At 43.1% G+C, this 6,891-nt stretch overlaps 1 long non-coding RNA gene across 1 annotated transcript; it reads right to left on the bottom strand.

The window, feature by feature from the left end:
• Positions 1–1,490: 1,490 nt before the first annotated feature.
• LOC123398854 lies at positions 1,491–5,572 on the bottom strand. Its single transcript, XR_006610272.1, has 2 exons — positions 4,738–5,572; positions 1,491–3,908 (listed from the first exon to the last, which is right to left on the bottom strand). It is a non-coding gene; the product is annotated as an uncharacterized LOC123398854 (long non-coding RNA).
• Between the last annotated feature and the right edge of the window lie 1,319 nt (positions 5,573–6,891).

The raw sequence follows: 6,891 nt of genomic DNA on the forward strand, positions 1-6,891 counted from the left end.
GCGAGTTCCCTGGCGTAAGTTGCGAAACTCACGCTTCTTCAGACTCATGGCTCCAGCTGAGACATGAGCGGTGTGGAAGGCTTGCTTGAATTGTTTTGAGGTGACACCAGCGATGGGATAAGTGGTGGTGTAGTTCTCCCACCAAGCATCTGCGGGTCCTTCGAGTTGGTGCGTGGCAAAGCAAACCTTCTCAGCTTCATTACATCCAGCAGTGATTAGTTCTCTCTCCATCTTGCGGAGCCAATCATCTGCCACAATGGGCTCAACGCTGCTGGAGAAAGTCGGAGGGTTCAACCTCAGAAAGCGGGTGAGATTGTCGGCTTGGGGTGGTTGATGGTGGTTATTGTGGTTCTGAATGAGCAACTACATTAGGGTGTTCTGTTGTTGGATCAACTGAGCAAGTTCCGGCAAGAAGTTCGAAGCAGGGTCATGTCTCGGAGGCATCTGGTGTTTGTAGAGGGACGGGATTAGCATAGAACAAGGGCCTAACGAGTAATTGCACTACCCATATGAAATGCAACAAACAATTATCACACCACACATTTTATTCATTATCACCACAAAAGGTTCAAACACGGGGATACAAAGTGGCGATATCCTAGACATCGGCCTAAACTTTTAACGGTAAGATAAATTGGTGGACTTGTCTATGTGTCCTCCTCAGAAAAGCATGGTGGTGGGTCCGTCGGTAGAGCTTGCTTCGTAGTCCTCCTCATTGCTGATTAAGGGGGCTACGTCTCCTTCGGGGTGAAGGTTCTCGCCCATGTCCAATTCTTCCTCCAGATATGCGACACGAGCCTTCAACTTCTCGATCCTCTCCAAGAAGTCCTTCACCTCCAATTCGTGCTTGTAGTGGGCTTCTCGGGCTTCGTCTTCGAGGTCAAGTTCGCGGAGCGACAATTGCTTGATCCTCTTCGTGTCCTTGCCAACACGAATCTCCAGAGTTCTGATATGTGCCTCCATGGTATGGGCATAGGACAAGAGAGCGTCGTCAGTCTTGGTCAGAATGATTTCTCCATCAGCTCCTCTCCGAGAGACCGTGAATAAGTCCGGTGAGATGGGACAGCCTCTGTACTCCTTTACTATGGGAGAAGGGGTGGCCCTCTCACAAAAGGGGTCGCAATGACTAGGCCTAGACGTTTTTACCAAAAACACAAGGGAGCTCCCGTGCCAATGACTTCCATTCCTCTCACCGACCCGTCCGTGAGGGGGCACTCCTTCTCCCGAAGTTACGGGGCTATTTTTTTGAGTTCCTTAGAGAGAGTTGTGTCGTGCCCCTAGCCATTATCCTATTGCAATAATTCTCGCCAAGAAGAATGCCAATGTCGTGGAAGTTCCACCCACAAGGTAATGGGTTACTCCTAAAACACGCCCTTGTATAATGCTCGAGGCTCTAGGCTACCGCCGCGCCCTGGGCCGTCACAAGGAAATCTATACCCAAAATCCTTTTGATTTGACACTAATTTGGAACCGTGTGCAACCAATTCCTATAATTATGAAATCCATGTGAATAAACTTTCATTGACCAAGTGTCGTGACCCGTTTTATGGGATATAAAACCCCTAGTAACATGTCCTTGCGTTCACGAGCCCTAGGATTACTATTAGCTGGTGGACACTCACATGATACAGAAATTCCAAGTAATTTACAAAATTTGGGGTACAAGACCATGAAGGACCATGGGGTATAACAATTCACCTAGTGGCTGATGGCGGAAGCTACTCATGGGTCTCCAACGTCCAAGGGTCTCCATTACCACAGGAATAGGTAACCTGGATAACTCCTATCTCGCAAGGCTGCTATCCTCGATGCTTAGGTTCCGGGTGTCATCATCGTGCTCCTCTCCAAATATGCAATGTGGCCAAGACAATAGTCAGGGACAATCCAGTAAGTACTTTGAATGTACTCGCAAACATCATGAAAGTAGATAAGTAAAAGCAGGTGAGATGCATGCACTAAAATCTTAATAACCCTAATGTGCCATAAGATTTAATTTATGGATGCAATTATGGAGATAAATCATTCCTGCCAATTATGTATAAGAAATCAAGGAAGAGCGTAACAATAACTTGAATGTGTCGATCGGGCGCTTGAAGCAACAACTCGAAAGGACACGCAATATGAGTCGGAATCGGGTGTCTAAGCAACGTCACATAAAGGGACTTATATCATCACAATAAATATAATGCAACAGTCGGCGTCTTGGGAGACACCACATAATGGGCTTATAATGAAATAAGAATCGACAAAACCATAAAAGGCCTTATAAGAATATAATAACAATGAGTAAGTAATAACATGCATGCATAACACATCAGCGATTTATATGTAGCAAAATTAATTACAAATATTAAATCAGTCTTAAGATAAATTCTTAAAAGCAAGTAATAATATAATTTATCCCTACTGAAGGTAAATAAGCAATCAATGAACGATAATAAAAGTAAAATGGAACATCGGGCGGTAAACCTCTCAAAAATTGCGAGGAAATAAGGACACTCCGATCGGTTGTGTGAAGGGACGCCTCGAAAGGATAACAATATAAAATGTGCCTCGGCCGGGCATTTGAGTGAAGCCACATAAAGGGCTTATATAGAAATAATAACAATTGCCACATTCGGGCGTGTGAGCGATGCTACATAAAGGGCTTATATGAAAATAATAACAGTTGGCACAAACGAGCGTTTGGAGCGACGTCACATAAAGGGTTTATATGAAAATAACAATTGCCACACTCGGGTGTGTGAGCGACGCCACATAAAGGGCTTATATGAAAATAGTAACAATGAGTATCTAGAAGGTAGAACCTTCCGAAGGGACACTCAAACATTCTTATGCAAGAAATGGTTAGTCCACAACAATATTCCTAATAATTATGATCATCCACCATGGTTCATGATCATCATGATGCTTCAATTAATTCCTCCAAAGACTGACACTTAGAACGACACTTTACATAACCTAGCCTTTAGTCCTTACCAGCGGACTCGACTACTCGAATAGATATTTAATTTTATAGAGGGTGTACTCTGTACCTACAAGTAACAAATTTCCTTAGTCAACCTGAAATGTTGGCTAATTCCGCTTACGGTCTTTAGGTTGAAACCACACCTGACCCGCACACACCAGCTTAACTTCCCAATGCCACGAATCACCCAAGGCAATCATTAAGAAAAACTCTAAGTGGGGAGACCACACTCTCGATTAGCAAGGGATCAACAAAATTTTACCGCGTGCAAAGAGGGGCGCTACCCCCTCGGTCCAATCCAATCATCCATGCCCCCGGACCAAGTGACAAGCCTACCAGTGATAAGTGGTATCTTTCACTATGGCCTCTCTGTATGGTGTGTGTGCAAGAAAAGGGGTTGACGACTTACTGAACTATACCCTACCCGTGTCAGGGACAAGTGGTAGCACAAATCTAGTATGAGGGTTACTGGCACAAGACTCGATCTACGATCGACTCAGGAGTTTTAAGTTTTCCTGCAATGGTTAGCATCACAAAATTTCCAAATGATATCCGACCCTGTTACCACCATCATACCCCGATATGCCCTCACCGATCACTCTCGTCACAAAGAGATATCAGTTTCACGGTCACACTTTTACCCACAACAAACCTTACTATGAGGTTGTCCGGACCAGCATAGGCATATGTGGTAGGAGGCAGTACCCACTATCATATGTATTTTGTGGTCAACAACAAATAAATACCCATCACATGCATTCATGCATACATATTTTTTTACATGGAAATTTTTGTCTAACTAACATAATCATGCATTTACTCATGGCAGCAAGAAATCACTCAACTTATCACAAATCAGTGTTCAAGATGTTTGCCTTGGGTATGAAGAAGGGTGGTGTGCACTCCAAAATCTTTGAAAGGATTCTCCCCTCCAATTTTCCTATTTTGGAAAATATTGGAATCAACACACATTTCCAAAACAATGTAGAAATGTTGTTTGAATCTTTTTAAATAAATATGTGTATAAACTAGATGAAATTTGAGAGATAACAGAAAAAGAATCAACTTATTTGAAGTTGTATTTTAAAAGTTATAAGAAGTCAAAGTTAGGTCAAATTCTGTTTTTAAATAAACACAGAAAAGAAAATGGTTCAGTAATTAATATGCTTTCAAACAAGGAATATGTACTCCACGAAAAGACGCCATCATTTAGGACTGCTACGGTGCGGCTCAGTCGCAGACGCGCGATCTCCATAGGTTAGACTAGCAAAAGGGCCCATGCGTTGTAATGGGAGAAATAAATACCACACGGCACACGCTCTTAATTTATAAAAAATGTCTATAGTTTGAGAATTTATAATTACGATATCTTACAAAAATGCAGTTCAAAATTTTACAGGTCTTCTATTTTAACACGGCTTGCATGTAGATTTAATACGTACAAAGAATCAGTCAAGTAACCTTCAGTTTCATCTCTAATCCGTGTTCATTCCCAACCCGGATGAGTACCGGTATGAAAGAAAGACGAATAATGACTTATTTATTAAGATTGCACCCGAGATAGTACTTTTATTAAACGTTTAACAGATAAAATAATATCATATTTAAATAATATCATATTTAAATTCTACATATTTTTCTAATCAAATTTCATGTATAATATGTTAAATTTAGAGTTACGGTTTAAAAGATATGAGTATTTAAAAAAATATTAATATATACTACGAGTTTAATGTCATAAACAGTAAGAGTTTTTTTATTAAAATCACCTCGATGGGTTTCCCGAGGTAAGATAGCCGGTAAAGATTTGACCCCTGGTCAAATCGTCCTTCTCCCTCCTGTGGCCGAGCGGAGGAGGAGCTCCCGACGAGCCTCACCGGTGATTGGGGACACGACACCGGATGTCGACCGCACCGTCGTGCTCAGGGTCTCGAGGCGGCCTGGTGGCGGGGCTCCACGACCTTTGGGACGGACACAGCTGCCGATGGCGAGCTTCCCGGTGGGCGGCGGCATCGGATGAAAATGGGGTTCCTCCTACGGGCTCTCTCACGGAAAATTTGAGGAGGTGAGTGGTTTAGCATGGTCATACCGAAGCTTATGTAGCAGGAACGGGGAGAGGGGGGCTGTGGAAGCATGGGAATCGACCGGTGTCCTCGGCGGCCACGCTTGTCGGAGGAGGAGAAATTCGGATCCCCCGGTCGACTTGCTGCTTTGAGAATGCTCAGGGGGTTGCAGGGAGAGGAAATGATGATGCTAGAGGGGTATGTGCATTTATATAGCCACGGTCGAGTCGGTTCATCGGAATCCTGAGGATAAGCACGGCGGCGGTGACCACTGTTGGCGAACAGGGGAGGCGGGGCTAGACGGCGGGGCATGTCAGGGTTACCGACCTAGCTGCGGATGAGCACGACTTGCTGGAGTGCTTGGGGGCGCGCCAGCTGGCATGCACGACACCAACCGCAGCAGGCGACGGCGGTGGCTAGCGCTTGGCTTGCTGGTGACTCGGCGGGGGGCTATAGAGCAGGGAGAGAAGGTCAGTTGGGTTGTGGCACGATGCGGCGCGGCTCTGCGAGCGGTGAGGGGCCAGGGACGCGGGGTTGGTGGACGCGGCGGATCAGCGCAACCTCGTGCAATATGCACCTTCCGCTCGCGCTTTGGGCACGCTCATCAACTATTCGAGGAAATGCCAGGCACAGCTAGAGGGCTTTGATGCATATGAAACTTCCCAGGGCTAGGTTAATTGCTAAGGCAAGGCTGCTAGACGAGCTGGTTATGCGAGGGAATAAAGTTCCCAAAGCAAATTTTGAACCATGCCAAAACTGTCTATGCTCTCTAGGTGTTTGATGAAATGCCAGTGGCATATAAAAGACTTTAGTGGCACCCAAACTTTCGAGAGAGGGGTATTTTTGGACACTAAAGGTGATGGCGTGGTCAGATTGATAAAATAGAAAACTTGTTAGTGCAACTTTTGGTGAATAACATTTTTGGAAAGAAACGGCACGTGGTTATTTCATGCACTTAAAATAATCCAATGGGGTTAAACTTCCGGACTTAATGGTTTGGTAGGATGTACTTCGAGGAGGAAAAATCTTATGGCCAATAGGGCAATTTAAAATAGGGTTGCAGTTCAAACCGCTAAATTGGGCCAGAATGAAAGTGGGGATGCTTTGCTCAAACTTTTTAAAGGACAATCATTGGTTTTTGCATAAAAGTGAATCATATACATTACTTGACATCTCCATTTTTTTATGAAAGTTTTTAATAAATTTATGAAATGGTTGCAGTGCAACAAAGTCACTTAAAAGTATGAAAATGCCTTGATTTTTTTTAATTTGGAAATTATTTTTATAAAAAATATTTCCCCACTAAATTTATAAAATGAAATAAAATGATTTCAAACAAAAAATCAAGTCCAGAATACTTTTCAACAGTCTACTTGGAGGAAAATTTTGTAGAGAGGAGTCTGTGAAATAAGCAAGGAAGCAAGTTATATTCAAAAGTTTTATTTCACGCAAAAAAATAATTAATAAAAATATGGTTTAATTTCTGGGGCGTTACACATAGAGAAGTTGAACTGCATAGATTATTTGGATATCTTCCACTATTACTAACCAGGGCAAAATAGATAATGAGCGCGAGCTAACAATTTCATGTTGATGCGAATCAATCCACATGCTCCCATCTTTAATAATATTCCCGCTGAAAGCATACATGTAATATAATCTTCTTCCCCATGGGTTGAGCACAAGTTAAGGCTGACCTCATGGAAAAATTTAGCACGTAAAAAAGGTGGAGTAAACCTGTTTTTATTTTCTTCAAAACTAGTGGGCTTTTCCTCCGCGTGTATAAAAGGAAGAAATGAACCAAAGCCTCATAAAACGCTTCCTAGGGGTTAAACTTCCATTAGTCCGTATTTCTAGAAA

Source organism: Hordeum vulgare, chromosome 5H (genome assembly GCF_904849725.1).
Source record: "Hordeum vulgare subsp. vulgare chromosome 5H, MorexV3_pseudomolecules_assembly, whole genome shotgun sequence".
NCBI classification, from domain to species: Eukaryota; Viridiplantae; Streptophyta; class Magnoliopsida; order Poales; family Poaceae; genus Hordeum; species Hordeum vulgare.